A 16,501-nucleotide genomic window follows, 5' to 3' on the forward strand; every position below is an offset into this window, starting at 1 on the left:
AACTCCCCACTCTTGACAAAGACAAAGCACCCATGAGCTCACACAAAAACACCACATCTTTGAAGAAATGTTATCAATGTCAAGGCTTTGGTCACTTTGCCAACCAATGTCCAAACAAGAGAGCACGTAGTAGCTTTGAGGTAGTGCATTGGGGTGCGGATGAAATACTTGTTTGTGATGATGGTGGTCGGACTATCGTTTTCGGTTACTTGTCGTTAGGAGCACCTAGACCAAAACAATATTTACAACTTCACAAACTACTTGACTATTAGTAAAGAGGTAAGTAAAGGTTGGATCCCAAGGGACGGGTATTGATGTAGGATTTTCGATAGCAAATAGTGGTGTCTAAGGGTGTCACAATTTGGGTTGAGATAAGAAGATCACTAAACTAAATAACAATGTAAATAAACAAGCAAGATGATTAAAATGAGATGTAAACAATTGATTAAAAGAACTAGGGTGTCATGGGTTCATAGGGGATTCATGGGATTTGATCATACAAACATATTCTCAAATTATAAGCAAGCAATTATTGTTGTGATAGGATCGAGTTGATTTATATCTTACAATCCTAGGTAGGTTTGGGTCCCGGAGGCGAATCGATTAGATTGTACAACACCTACAAGTCGACTTAATCCTCCCTACTCAACTATATGCATGGTCTAATGAGACTCGAGTTGGTTTATGTCTTAAAAGTCTCATTGAAAAGGTAAGTGATGGGTAAAAAATGTAAGGATTCATAGGCTCACATTTCATCAAACATAACATGTGCATAAGTTGAGATCACAACAAGCAAGCAAATAAATTATGTGAACATATTAGATTAAGCATGAATCATCCCCCATGTTGGTTTCCCCTAATTCCCCATTAACCCTAGCTAAGAGACCACTCACTCATTATCAAGTTTAACATGCTAACAAGGTTATCAATCTTATGAACAAAGCAAAACATGATGAATGAATGGAAATGATTAACAATAATTAAAACAAGGGTTAAGAGAATTATACCTAATGATGAATCCAAAATAATAAGCAAAGAATAATAGAAGTACTTGATGATTGATAGAAGGTTGTCAATCTCCCAATAATGCCCAAATAATCTTCAATTACCCAAAATAAATGATGAACAGTAGAGAAATTAAGGAAATGAGATTTGTATTGATGCTTAATTCAAAGTTGATTACAAGATTAAAATAAGATTAAGATTGCATAAGAAGAACATTATAATCTAATTAGTACAATGGGGTATTTATACTAAGGATTAGGTACATAAATTAGGGTTACTAAGGGCTTAAATGACGATTAAGACCCTTATGAAAAGTTAAGGAAGTCACCAAAGTAAATTGTTTGATATGCAAGAATTGACCTACTCCTCCCTCACCTTAGAGTTTTTGAGCTCTTTGAAAGTCACCAAAGTGGAGACCCTAACCAATATTGAGTTTCGTCTCGAGAATGTTGATAGAAAATTGTCTTATGACGAAATTGGTAAGATATTTGGCCTTAGTGATAACCCGACTTTTACAAAGAAGCCTGCCAAGTATGACCCCGCTCCTCTATGGAAGGCCATTTCCGGAAAAGAATTCACATCCTACCATGATTGTCGTGCTCTTTTAGTCCATCATCCGGGCATAAGAGTATGGCATAAGGTTGTTGGGAATACCTTGATAGCTAGGAAAGGCACAAATCATCTTACCGAACTTGATTTTGTTCTTCTTAAGTCGGCTTTGAACATTGGGAGAGAGTTCACAAAGCCATACAATGCTTTATAACTTTTAATTGATAGATGGCTTAATGTTGATTGTGGCAAAGAAGGCACGGCCTTTATTGTCAATGGAGGATTAGTTACTTATTTGGCTATGCACTTTAACCGGAATTTCAACAAGAATGACACTTATACACCGGTAAAGGGGGGCCTTATCATTGATCTAGCTACCATGATTCTAAAGTTCAAATGGGTCAAGAATGATACTCTAGATAACAAATTCGGGTGGTTGACAAATGAAGCAAAATCCTTCACATTGCCTAGCAAGATTTGCCGCTTGAATGTTCATAGACCGAATTACCTTCTCCCACTCTCCGAAGAAGCCGAATACATCATTCAACACCAAGGGAAAGAAGTTGGCGAGCCCTCCTCCTCAATTATCACCCCACCTTATCCATTTGTCTACCACGAGTTCAACCCAAAAAATGCCAAGGCGAGAAACGATTACTTAACTCTATTGATGAAGGAAATGCATAAACAAGCTTATAATGATAGAGTTGATGCTTACAAAGCACAATATCTGCCCCTCCTACATCTTGCTAGGCAAGGACTTCTCGATCCATCTTGTCCTTTGCCTAGTTGGGCGGATAAGGAGGTATTATTTCCTACCACTTCTAGAGGTGGTAGACCGGGTGAAGAGGAGATGGTTGTTGATGAGAGTGATGAGCAAGAAGGTGAAGATGAAGAAGTTCAAGAAGAAGAGGAAAGTGAGGATGAACAAGAAAATGAGAGTGAGAGTGGAAATGACTCCACATCCATAGAGGTTGATGATGCCTCAAGTGACGAAGTTGATGATGATGATGATGATGATGACACGATGGGTGAGGATTAGCAAACACTTGGAGGATCCTACATGCTTACACCTTCTTTATGTTTTGTCTACTTCTCTTGTTTTTATTTTATCTTGATCATTTTGTGGAGTCCTAGCAACATTGGAGGACTAACACCTTGGTTCCATTAAGGTGTTCATTTTTATTGTTCCCATTTTCAAAATCCAAAATGACAGATTTTAGTTTCATGCATTGTATTTTTGTGCATGAACTCCCCCAAAATTTTTGACATTAGAAATAGTGTCTATTTTGTTTTGGGGAAGTTTATGCATATGCATTGGGAGTTAATCTAAATTATGCTCTCCACCATAACCAAAAACCATGCATCATATAGTATAGCTTAGTTTGCATTCACTCTTGTTTATATATCATATAATTTGCATTTAGCTTAGAAATTATGCATTCTCGTATAAATTGCATAATTTCCTATCGTATTGGCCAATGAGGACAATGCCCATACTAGTGTAGGGATGGGAAATTCTAACTTGACCTTTTTAAAACAAAATTGATAAAAATCGAAAAATACAAAAATATGTCCTTTAATTTCATTAAAACAAATACAAAAAAATTGAAAAATCCAAAAACATGTTCATTTCCTTTGTAGTGTAGTCTTGTATATATTGTTTTATATATATTGTGTTTGTCCATCCTTTTTCACATTGATCGACTACGCCACATCTGAGACATGAGGATATTGAAGCCCGCATGGTATGATCTTTCCAATCTCCTTTTTCCTCTTTATGTTAATGACTATGTGCCTTTATTTTGATTGATGCGGTATAAACAATGTGAAATTAGGATTGCATTTACATTATTTGGCATACTAGTTGGTAGAAACATATGCATTAGGTTGTATAAATGTTAGTAGCTCAGCAAGGCTTCTTCTTCTTTTCTTCTTTTCTTCTTCCAACAATCCTCAAGAATCTTGTTGGGGATGCAAGGATATTCTCATCGTTGCCCATTTACTTCATTATTTACATAGGCTTCTAGTCTTATCTTTACTTTGGTGCTTGGTCATTAGATTCGATCAATTTAGCTCCATTTTGCCATGAAAATGCAAGGTTTGCACTCCTCTCCTACCAAGGAAACAAAACCTCAAAGAATATGCAAAACGAAAGACTAAAGATAGTAAATGACCCAAATATGCACTAAAAAGCATAGGAATGAGGCTAATTTGAGGACTAAATATGCTCAAATATTGGTCACATCAAATATCCCCAAACCGAACCTTGCTCGTCCCGAATAAAGAGGTGACAAAACTAGTACCCTTATTTAAACTAACCTACTAATATAGGCGATATGAGACAATTAGCGGGTCTCACTCCGCCCCTTCAACTCACAACAAGACAACCATGAGGTAGGATGCCTTCTTGCAAGGCAAGGTAGGTCTTGCTAAAATGGCGACACATCCAATCATTAAAGCACGTAAAACCAAGTAATGGATGCATCTACAAAAGAATAGCCACTTTCCTCATCTAAGTGGCAGAAATTATCTAAAGGGGAAGCAATTCAAGGGTACACATTCAATTATAGGTATAGTTTCTTCAAACTACTAGGCCTAGAAGGATACCAATAAATCACCTCCAAGTTGTGTCAAGCAATGGTACCTTTGTCCTCAATAATTAAATGCTTTCGTCAAGAGTATGCTCCCTATGGTGTTAGAAACACTGGAGGATCGCGGAATTCCCCTTCTTGCCTAGACAAGAAGAAGGGTCGTCCCCTTTCTACCATGTACAAAAGTGGATACGATGGATAAAGGGATCGATAGTATTTGAGTTTCATGTGGGAGTTCTCTTTTTGTTGTTGTTTTTCCCCCCAATTTCTTGTGGTATTTGACATTTGAGAACACTTTGTTTTTGCCATTTCTTTTGATGTTTGGCATTTAAACACTTGACAATTTCAACTTTTTCTTGCATTTTCTTTTGAACATTTTCAAAGCTAACCCATTTGTAGTGAGGGTGCTTGTATTTGAAGCATAAGAGTTTTCATTTTTGTTACTCCTCTTTTCTTTTGATGCAATTGCAAACTTTTTTACTTTCATTTCAATTCTTGAACTCAAATTTGAACAATTTTGTGACCATTCCCTCTTTGATGACAAAATGTGGTAGAACATGGATGATGGTTGCATGGTTTCAAGGGTCACCTTGGAATAAACGGTATCCAAGGAGTTATCACACCACAAGGTACTCTTGACTAGGCCTTAATCTATGGGTCAAAGGATACTAGCATGACACATCCTAGGGTGTTTTACATGTATTCTAACAAGAAAAGTCTCAAAAAGAAAAAGTATCTACAAGGGCCTTATGTACACTTGTCAAGCTTCACAAAATAGATGCTCTTACAAAATTTTCCTAAAATGCAACTATATGCTATGATGCAACTAACATTTATACAACCTAATGCATATGCTTCTACCAAATAGTATGCCAAATAATGTAAATGCAATCCAAATTTCACATTGTTTATACCGCATCAATCAAAATAAAGCCACATAGTCATTAACATAAAGAGGAAAAAGGAGATTGGAAAGATCATACCATGTGGGCTTCAATATCCTCATGTCTCAGATGTGGCGTAGTCGATCAATGTGAAAAAGGATGGACAAACACAATATATACAAAACAATATATACAAGACTACACTACAAAGGAAATGAACATGTTTTTGGATTTTTCAATTTTTTTGTATTTTTTTAAATGAAATTAAAGGACATATTTTTGTATTTTTCAAATTTTTCGATTTTTATCAATTTTGTTTTAAAAAGGCCAAGTTAGAATTTCCCATCACCACACTAGTATGGGCATTGTCCTCAATGGCCAATACGATAGGAAATTATGCAATTTATATGAGAATGCATGATTTCTAAGCTAAATTCAAATTATATGATATATAAACAAGAGTGAATGCAAACTAAGCTATGCTATATGATGCATGGTTTTTGGTTATGGTGGAGAGCATAATTTAGATTAACTCCCAATGCATATGCATAAACTTTCCCAAACCAAAATAGACACTATTTCTAATGTCAAAAATTTTGGGGAGTTCATGCACAAAAATGCAATGCATGAAACTAAAATTTGTCATTTTGGATTTTGAAAATGGGAACAATAAAAATGAACACCTTAATGGAACCAAGGTGTTAGTCCTCCAATGTTGCTAGGACTCCACAAAATGATCAAGATAAAATAAAAACAAGAGAAGTAGACAAAACATAAAGGAGGTGTAAGCATGTAGGATCCTCCAAGTGTTTGCTAATCCTCACCCATCGTGTCATCATCATCATCATCATCAACTTCGTCACTTGAGGCATCATCAACCTCTATGGATGTGGAGTCATTTCCACTCTCACTCTTATTTTCTTGTTCATCCTCACTTTCCTCTTCTTCTTGAACTTCTTCATCTTCACCTTCTTGCTCATCACTCTCATCAACAACAACCATCTCCTCTTCACCCGATCTACCACCTCTAGAAGTAGTAGGAAATAATACCTCCTTATCCGCCCAACTAGGCAAAGGACAAGATGGATCGAGAAGTCCTTGCCTAGCAAGATGTAGGAGGGGCAGATATTGTGCTTTGTAAGCATCAACTCTATCATTATAAGCTTGTTTATGCATTTCCTTCATCAATAGAGTTAAGTAATCGTTTCTCGCCTTGGCATTTTTGGGGTTGAACTCGTGGTCGACAAATGGATAAGGTGGGGTGATAATGGAGGAGGAGGGTTCGCCAACTTCTTCCCCTTGGTGTTGAATGATGTATTCGGCTTCTTCGAAGAGTGGGAGAAGGTAATTCGGTCTATGAACATTCAAGCGGCAAATCTTGCTAGGCAATGTGAAGGATTTAGCTTCATTTCTCAACCACCCAAATTTGTTATCAAGAGTATCATTCTTGACCCATTTGAACTTTAGAATCATGGTGGCTAGATCAATGATAAGGCCCCCCTTTACCGGTGTATAAGTCTCATTCTTGTTGAAATCCCGGTTAAAGTGCTTAGCCAAATAAGTAACTAATCCTCCATTGACAATAAAGGTTGTGCCTTCTTTGCCACAATCAACATTAAGCCATCTATCAATTAAAAGTTGTAAAGCATTGTATGGCTTTGTGAACTCTCTCCCAATGTTTAAAGCCGACTCAAGAAGAACAAAATCAAGTTCGGTAAGATGATTTGTGCCTTTCCTAGCTATCAAGGTATTCCCAACAACCTTATGCCATACTCTTATGCCCGGATGATGGACTAAGAGAGCACGACAATCATGGTAGGAAGTGAATTCTTTTCCGGAAATGGCCTTCCATAGAGGAGCGGGGTCATACTTGGCAGGCTTCTTTGTAAAAGTCGGGTTATAACTAAGGCCAAATATCTTACCAATTTCGTCATAAGACAATTTTCTATCAACATTCTCGAGACGAAACTCAATATTGGTTAGGGTCTCCACTTTGGTGACTTTCAAAGAGCTCAAAAACTCTAAGGTGAGGGAGGAGTAGGTCAATTCTTGAATTTCAAACAATTTAATCAATCTCATAGACCCGTTAGATTTTGAAAAGCAGAGGGAGGCGAGCGGATTCAGCCTCGGGGCGCTCGGATTCTTCAGTTTTTGGGTTCAGGAAAAATGCCTGGGGACGAGCGTCACGAAGGTAAGACGAGCGGATTCTTGAGCTGGGATGAGCGTCCTATGATAGAGACACTCGAATTACTTTCCAGGGAGAAATCCCAAAAATTGACAGTGTAAAGACGAGCGTCTTCCTTCTGGGACGACCGTCTGGCTGAGACGAGCGGATTCCTTGCTTGGACGCTCGGATTGTCTGTCAGACCCAAAAATTAATTATGCAGCTTCCCAAGACGAGCGTCTTATGCACTGGACGCTCGGGTTCATTTCAAGACAAGCGGATTTGCCTCGGGACACTCGGATTCTGCCTCTTCCACACGGATTCAGGTCCATCCGTGGGTGCTTCGTAACCCGTGTTATTCAATTCTTGTGTTCTTCATTGTGGGGGACTACAAAGGCATGTATAGCCTAGGCAATTGCTATCCCCACACTAAAGCAAAACACTACACATCAATAAACTCATAAGTCCCTCCCTCACTTCTCTCAAAATGATGAAAATCTTGATTGAGGCATAGAAATGCAAATCCAAAAATGACAAAAATGCAATACGATAATTAAAATGCAAGTTAGGGAGTTAGAATATTTACAAATGGTGGTTTAGGGAGGACTCCACCAACCTCTCATCCAATAATGAGTTGTCAAGGGGGCATGTTCAAGGTGTTGTTGATGTTACTCAACACCTTGAAGAAGTAGTTGAAAGCTTGTTCATTGTCAAGATAAAGATCTTCAATAGACCTTTGCACTTGTTGTTCTCCATGATGGTCTTGGGCCATAGCATTACCGATATAGGGATTGAATATCCCTTCAAACTCATCATCCCAAAGACCGCATACTTCGTCTACTTGATCACTAAAAATGTCTTTAGTTGATGAAGACAACTCTCCTTCTTTTTTTTCCTGGCCAATGAGGCCTTCTTCTTCACTTGTCATGGGTGAGAATTTCAAGCTCTCATTGTTTCAATTTCCTTTCTCTTTCGATGGAGCATAATCCACTTTTTTCTTCCATTGAAATGCCAACTTCTTTTATCATCTTTCCGGCTATAGTGATTAACCATAAAACATGGCTCATGCAATCGGGGAGCTCTCATAGTCTTGTCAAGATTGAAGGTGATGGTTTCATATCCCACTTCAAGGGTGAGCTCTCCATGTTTTACATTGATCACCGCTCCCGCGGTGTGCAAGAAAGGTCTTCCTAAAATAATAGGAATGTTGGAGTCTTCTTCCATGTCAACAATAACGAAATCCATCGGGATGAAGAATTTCCCAATTCTTACGGGAACATCTTCCCACACCCCTAAAGGTGTCTTTGTTGATCTATCCGCCATTTGAAGCGTGATATTGGTGCATTTGAGCTCTCCCATTCCTAGCTTCTTGCTTACCAAATATGGCATGACACTAACACTTGCCCCAAGGTCACATAAAGCTTTTTTTATTGTAGTGTCACCAATAGTGTATGGAATGAAGAAACTTCCCGGATCCTTGAGCTTTGGAGGTGAACTTCCTTGAAGAATAACACTACTTACTTTAGTGAAAGCAATAGTCTCAAGCTTCCGGATTGATTTCTTCTTTGTAAGGATATCTTTCATATACTTTGCATAGGCCGGAACATGATTGATTAATTCCGTAAATGGAATTGAGACTTCCAAATTCTTCACAACCTCCAGGAATTTTCCAAGTTGGTCATCAAACTTAGGCTTAGCTTGACGACTCGAGAATGGAAGTCTAATCACAATAGGCTCCTTTTCTTTGGCCTTCTCTTCATCCTTCTTTGAAACTTCTTGAATGTTGGGTTCTTCTTTTTTAGAGTTTTCAACAACTCTTTCCTTGTCACTAGCATTCGCAACATCTTCATCAACGGGCCTCTTCGGCCCTTCATACCTTGTACCACTCCTCAAATGGATGGCACTCACCGATTCTTTTCTTGGGGGATTACCTTGAGGTGGTAATTGCCCCTTTTGTCTTTGTGAACTTGAAGATGCTAATTGAGACATTTGGGTCTCCAACATCTTTGTGTGAGCTAGTATGTCTTTAATGGTGATGTCTTTTGCTTGGCTATCCTTTTGCATTTGAGTGAAAAACTCTTGTTGGTTCTTTTGCATTTGGAGGACCGCTTTTTGAACATCAAAACCTTGGTTATTTGATTGAGTGTATGGAGTTTGATTTCGGTACCCTTGGTTTTGGTTGTAAAAGGGTCTTTGATTTTGGTTTCTCATTGGAGGTGGGGTGTATGTTGGTTGAGGGTTTTAAACATTTTGGCTTTTGTATGAGATATTTGGATGGAATTTGGTTTTTCATTGTAATAGTTGGAATAAGGGGTACCACTCTTGTATGCTTGAAAATCATTCACATGTTCACTTGTTCCCCTACATTCACTTTGGTCATGTCCCAAAGTTCCACAATTCTCACATATTCCACTTGGAATTGATGAAGATGCCACCATGGCATTAACATGTTGCTTTGGTGATTTGGAGGCTTCTTCAAGTTTAGCCATATCCTTCTCAAACTTCAAATTAATGGTATCAATATGAGCACTAAGTTGAGCACCCAATTGCGTAATAGAGTCCACTTCGTGCTTTCCTCCTCTAGTAGCCTTCCGAGGTCTACTATATTGTGAGTTATGGACCGCCATTTCCTCAATCTTGTTCCATGTTTGATTATCGTCAACTTCGGTGAACATACCATTTGATCCCATATTGAGAATGTTTCGGGAGTCTGCATAAAGACCATTCCAAAATTGTTGTACCAAGAACCACTCGCTAAGTCCACGATGAGGACATGAGCGACAAGTTCCTTTGAATCTCTCCCAAGCTTCATACAAAGATTCTTCGTCCCTTTGTTTAAACCCCGTGATTTGGGCTCTTAGCATGTTAGTCTTTTCCGGAAGGTAGAACTTTTTGTAGACAGCAATATCCAATTTCTTCCAAGAGTCAATACCAAGAGTAGCGTTATCAAGGCTCTTTAGCCGTTGTTTCGCGGTACCAATCAAAGAAAAAGGAAATAAGACCCATCGAATTTGGTCTTGAGTAACTCCGACTTGTGAAATCGCATCACAATAGTCACAAAAAGTCTCCATGTGAGAATGAGGGTCTTCACTAGGCATCCCTCCAAATTGGATTCTTTCGACTAATTGGATAAATGCGGATTTTTCAATGAAATTACCGGTCAAGTGTTGTGGTGTGGGAGTACCGTTGGGTAGGTTCTCCTAGGTTGGTACGGAATGTGATGAAAATTTAGACATTGTGGGTTGATTTTGTGGTGGGTTTTGTGTTGGGTTCTCCTCTCCTTCTCTTGAAAAAGGGTTGATGAACTTAATATTGTTTGGTTGAATATCCACAATCTCACCAATACCTCTCAAAGTATTTCTAGCAAGTCTTCTATTGGTTGTCAATGTTCTTTCAATTTCGGGATTAATGGGTAACAAGTTACCTTGTGATCTTCTAGATATGCAAAATATCAAACAACTTGAAAATAATTAGAATAAACCTTGAGGAGTTTTACTTCCCCAAGGCAAAGAAAGACACAACTAAGAACAATCAAAGAAAATCAAATCAAGTTAACACTGTCCCCGGCAACGGCGCCATTTTTGGTCGGACTATCGTTTTCGGTTACTTATCGTTAGGAGCACCTAGACCAAAACAATATTTATAACTTCACAAACTACTCTACTATTAGTAAAGAGGTAAGTAAAGATCGGATCCCAAGGGACGGGTATTGATGTAGGATTTTCGATTGCAAGTAGTGGTGTCTAAGGGTGTCACAATTTAAGTTGAGATAAGAAGATCACTAAACTAAATAACAATGTAAATAAACAAGCAAGATGATTAAAATGAGATGTAAACAATTGATTAAAAGCACTAGGGTGCCATGGGTTCATAGGGGATTCATGGGATTTGATCATACAAACATATTCTCAAATTATAAGCAAGCAATTATTGTTGTGATAGGATCGAGTTGGTTTATATCTTACAATCCTAGGAAGGTTTGGGTCCCGGAGCCGAATCGATTAGATTGTACAACACCTACAAGTCGACTTAATCCTCCCTACTCAACTATATGCATGGTCTAATAAGACTCGATTTGGTTTATATCTTACAAGTCTCATTGAAAAGGTAAGTGATGGGTAAAAAATGCAAGGATTCATAGGCTCGCATTTCATCAAACATAACATGTGCATAAGTTGAGATCACAACAAGCAAGCAAATAAATTATGTGAACATATTAGATTAAGCATGAATCATCCCCCATGTTCTTTCCCCTAATTCCCCATTAACCCTAACTAAGAGACTACTCAATCATTATCAAGTTTAACATGCTAACAAGGTTGTCAATCATATTAACAAAGCAAAACATGATGAAAGAATGGAAATGATTAACAATAATTAAAATAAGGGTTAAGAGAATTATACCTAATGATGATTCCAAAATAATAAGCAAAGAATAACAGAAGTACTTGATGATTGATGGAAGGTTGTCAATCTCCCAATAATACCCATATAATCTTCAATTACCCAAAATAAATGATGAACAATAGAGAAATTAAGGAAATGAGATTTGTATTAATGCTTAATTAAAAGTCGATTACAAGATTAAAATGAGATTAGCCTTGGCACTCGATCGAGTAAGCGCCACTCGATCGAGTAAGCACTCTGTCGAGTAAGCATGTTTTGGTATACGAAACAGTGTTTAGTCTGTAGGGTACTCGATCGAGTAGCCTTGGCACTCGATCGAGTAAGCGGCACTCGATCGAGTATGTTACTTACTCGATCGAGTAAGTTGGTTATCGTGTAATATTTTGACGGGTTTTGTTAATAATGCGAATTAGTATATTTAATACGCCGTTATCTTTCATAAACACTTTTATAAACCTTATACACTCAAAAAGAGATTGCAAACTACGTTGTTCTCCCCATTCGCATTATTGGCAAATCCCGGAGCTAGAGAGGTCGGATTTCGTTGTTCTTTGCATCATAGTGATCCTTGCGTCAAGGGTAAGATCCACGTACCATTTTTATAGCATTTGGTTGACTTTGTTTAAACCCTAATTTTGGGAATTGGGGGTTTTTATGATTTGTTGTGTTAGTAGTGATTGTATGATTATGTGAATAGGAGGAGGATTCGTAGAAGAATGATTTAGAGACAGCTGCTAGATCGTCTGCTGTTTGTGTCGCATTTCAGGTAGGGTTTCCCTACTCAGTATTAGTTACATGATGTGTGTGGTGATTATGCTGTAGATAGTAATTGTTGATTGTTTCAGACGGTTGTGATATTGTTGTTGATTGTTTCAGACGGTTGTGATATTGTGTTGTTGAATGTTTTAGACGGTTGTTGAGGTTGTGTTGTGATTACTGTTTAACTGTCTGTGATCTTCGGGTTGCGTCCCTGACTGAGTTGAGTCACTTGTGGGAGTGGCTTCACGCTCTTGATTCGCCTTCTGTAGAACCCGTCACAGGAGGGATGTGCACATTAATGAACATGGGTTTATCGCTCGATGGAGATGAGCGGGGCTTAGGTGGGAACGGCTGCGGTCCCCCCCACTGGCGGCGAGGAGTAACTTGTTGCAATGGGTACTCTGGCAGGGCTACACACTTTAGTGTGTAGTCAGTTGTGTGGAGATTGGAGATGGTGACTGAGGTTGTATTGAACTGTTTGTGTACTTGTTTAATTGTGGCATTGTTTTTGTGTAATTAGTACTGACCCCGTTTAAATGTTTTAAAAACTGTGGTGATCCATTCGGGAGTGGTGAGCAGTTATTGAGCAGGTATGATTGATGCGCATGGGATAGCTGGGATGAGTCATCACGTGGCAGTTAGAAGTCTTCCGCTGTGTCAGTCGATGTCTAGTAGCTTTGATAGTTTAATCGGTGGATCGTTTGAGTACTTTGTTTTTCATTTGACAGTTTTGTTTGAGACATATAATCAATTAAATTATATTTACTTTTAAAGTACGTTTCTTTATTGTATTATGATTATCATTGCCTCGGGTAACCGAGATGGTAGCACTTCCATGCCTTAAGTGGTCCTGGTAAGGCACTTGGAGTATGGGGGTGTTACAAAGATTGCATAAGAAGAACATTATAATCTAATTAGTACAATGGGGTATTTATACTAAGGATTAGGTACATAAATTAGGGTTACTAAGGGCTTAAATGACGATTAAGACCCTTAAGAAAAGTTGAGGACGTGCTCCTCTCGAAGTAGATGCTCATCTCCGCTTCGCTAGTCTTCAAGGAATATGCGCATCCTGAGTGGACTGAGGAGGAGATGGCTTGCACTGGGAAGGAATCCGAGCGGCCTGAGGCATGAGACACTCGGATTATAGAGGGCTAGGACGAACGGACTGGCTACGGGACGCTCAGATTGTAGCTAGCCAGAACGCTCGTCCCGTGGCCAAGACGCCCGGATAGTAGCTCAACAAGGCGGCTTCTTCTTTTCTTCTTTTCTTCTTCCAACAATCCTCATGGATCTTGTTGGGGATGAAAGGATCTTCTCATCATTGCCCATCTACTTTATTATTTACATAGGCCTTCTAGTCTTGTCTTTACTTTGGTGCTTGGTCATTAGATTCGATCAATTTAGCTCCATTTTGCCATGAAAATGCAAGGTTTGCACTCCTCTGCTTCCAAGGAAACAAAACCTCAAACAATATGTAAAACGAAAGACTAAAGATAGTAAATGACCCAAGTATGCACTAAAAAGCATAGGAACGAGGCTAATTCGGGGACTAAATATGCTCAAATATTGGTCACATCAGATGGTGAGGAGTCTAAGAAGCAAGAGGAGGCTGCCATGGTTGTAGAACCGGATGAGGGAGTGAGTTTGGTCATTTGGAGAGCATTGAGTACCCAACCTATGGAAGTAAACCAAAGACAATAATTCTTTAGGTCTAGGTGCACCATTCAAGGAAAAGTTTGCAACCTTATCATTGATGGAGGAAGTTGTACCAATGTGGCTTCTAATACTCTCATCGAGAAGCTCTCTTTGCCTACACAAGATCATCCTAATCCTTACAAGTTGAGGTGGCTCAACAAAGGGGCTGAAATTAAGGTGGATAAGTAATGCCTAGTGTCCTTCTCCATAGGCAAGAGCTATGTTGATGAGATTCTTTGTGATGTTCTACCTGTGGATGCTTGCTATCTTTTACTTGGCTGACCATGGGAGTTTAATAAAGATTCAATGCACAATGGTCAAGAGAACACCTACACTTTCAAGCTTGGTTCAAATAAAGATGTGCTAGCACCCCTACCACTCGAGTCCATGTTTGAAACACCCAAGAAAGTATTATTGATCAATGAAGACAAGGTGAGTCATGGCGAGGATGGCGTGGGGACTGTCCATGTTCTCCATGCCAAAGATGAGTTCAAGGAGCCAAGGGTCCAAGCATTACTCAAATGGAAAGATCAAACCGAGGGTTTCTTTGAAGGTTTGCAATGTGAGCCTACTACACTCTCTAATCCAAGTTTAACTAGCTCATTTGAATTCAAGTGCAAGGCTAGTAGCAAAGGCCACGGCAATGAGGCTGCCCAAATACAAAATTTCGAACCAATTGTTGAGGAATGGAAAGGAGTCAAGAAACGAGTTAAAGGAGAGCCTCCCATCCATGCTAAGGCCATGAAATGCAAGGAAATGTCTATGGTTCCTAAGCAAGCTCGCATATTCAGACTCGGGGACCTTGTGTAGGTTCAAATCATCAAGAAAGGGAAAAACAAGTCCATAACAAGTGAAGAGGGTCCTTTCAAAGTCATCAAGCAAATTGGGTTTAACAAGTACAAGGTTGATCTTTGGGGCATCCATGGCACGTTTGATGTTGGGAACTTGAGTCCAAGTTATGAGGAAATTGATGATGATGATTTGAAGAGGGAGGGATTGAAGTGAAACTGGAAACAACACCTAGCTCCATTTTTCACGGTTTTGGACCTCGTCCTAATTTGAGGTCTAACTCAAAAACCATCTAAGAAGTCATGGCTCCAACCGTCCTAATTCTTATCTTGTGTGAGTTTGGGATGTTTTTGTGTAGGGCCTTTTATCTCCAAAGGCTACCATTCAGAAATTATTGGAAGAATCATTGCAAAGGTACAAGGGGACCCGGTTTTGAACAATGAGCTGAATGTCGCTTTCAACCTTTCCTCTTTTGATCCAACAAAGCTGAAGGGACTTTTGGGAGCTGCAAAAGAGCCTTACACGGTTCTCCAAAGCCTTCAATCAGTCCATATGTAATAAATAAGAAGTTGAGCTAACAAACAAGGAAGGTTGGACTATTAGTTTACTTTATCATTTCTTTGCTTTATGTCCTTTTCAATTTCAGCATTGTGTAAGGTCCTAGGCCGCCGTTTTATTGTTCTTTAGCAGCTCATTTTGTGGCCCTTAGATGTAGCTTGTAATCAAGGGTCAAGATTGTAAGGCTTGGTCTATATAAACCAGGTTAGACACATGATAATTTCAGATTTGAGTGAATTAAAATATGAGTTTGAAACTGAAGTTTTCAATCAACTTTTATCTTGCTTAGTGGGAAAAACCCCTCATTACTTAGTGTTTGAGGCAGAATTAGCTCTTGCTTTGTGATCTTGAGTTTAATTCCAAGGCTCAAACCTGCTTCGTGATCTAGCTTAAGTCATATCCCAGGTACTTGTTTATTTCTCGTGTCAAAACCGTCGCAATTCATGTTGTTTCAGTCCTTGCAAAACGTTTTTAGAGCCTTACTTCAACCAAGGAAATTGTCATTTGAATGTTTAATTCATAAGCATCTAAATTACAAACCTATTTTCAATTGTTTTCATTCACGTTACTTGTTTAGGTATTTTTTACCGAATTGGTTGTTTAGGGTCAATGCGGTCTTACTCGTTGGTTGGTCGTATGATTGTTCATATGTTGATACGTAAATAAAGAAATTAAGTGCGAAGTATAAATTAACACGTGAGATTTGGTGACGCGGAAAACCCAATGTGGGAACAACCGCGGGAGGAACGGTACCCTTCCAAATATTGCACTATACTTGAATAGGAGGATGATTACAATAGTGACGTAGTGATAATCTTGCTGGCACGAGGTATCAGGACTGCAAGACCTTGAGCGGATGTATATGTGAGTATGAGAATATGCTGAGGTCTTCACGTCAATGTGTGAATATGTGGATGTGTTGAATGTGCTTCTTTATTTGTTTCCTTGGCTATTTATAGGGTGAGAACCCTAGACATGTCCTACCTTGACTATGGAAAGGGAATATAATTTCCATAAGAACTCTTTCCATATTCGGCCGTCTTCCCCAATTCTCCCTGATCTCCCTGACTTCTCCCTAACTTCTCCCCGACTCTTTT

At 38.9% G+C, this 16,501-nt stretch overlaps 1 non-coding gene across 1 annotated transcript; it reads left to right on the forward strand.

Moving 5' to 3' along the window:
• Positions 1-9,950: 9,950 nt before the first annotated feature.
• LOC141624797 (small nucleolar RNA R71) lies at positions 9,951-10,057 on the forward strand. The gene has a single exon (XR_012534602.1). It is a non-coding gene; the product is annotated as a small nucleolar RNA R71 (small nucleolar RNA).
• Positions 10,058-16,501: the final 6,444 nt, after the last annotated feature.

Source organism: Silene latifolia, chromosome X (assembly GCF_048544455.1).
Source record: "Silene latifolia isolate original U9 population chromosome X, ASM4854445v1, whole genome shotgun sequence".
Classification (NCBI taxonomy): domain Eukaryota; kingdom Viridiplantae; phylum Streptophyta; class Magnoliopsida; order Caryophyllales; family Caryophyllaceae; genus Silene; species Silene latifolia.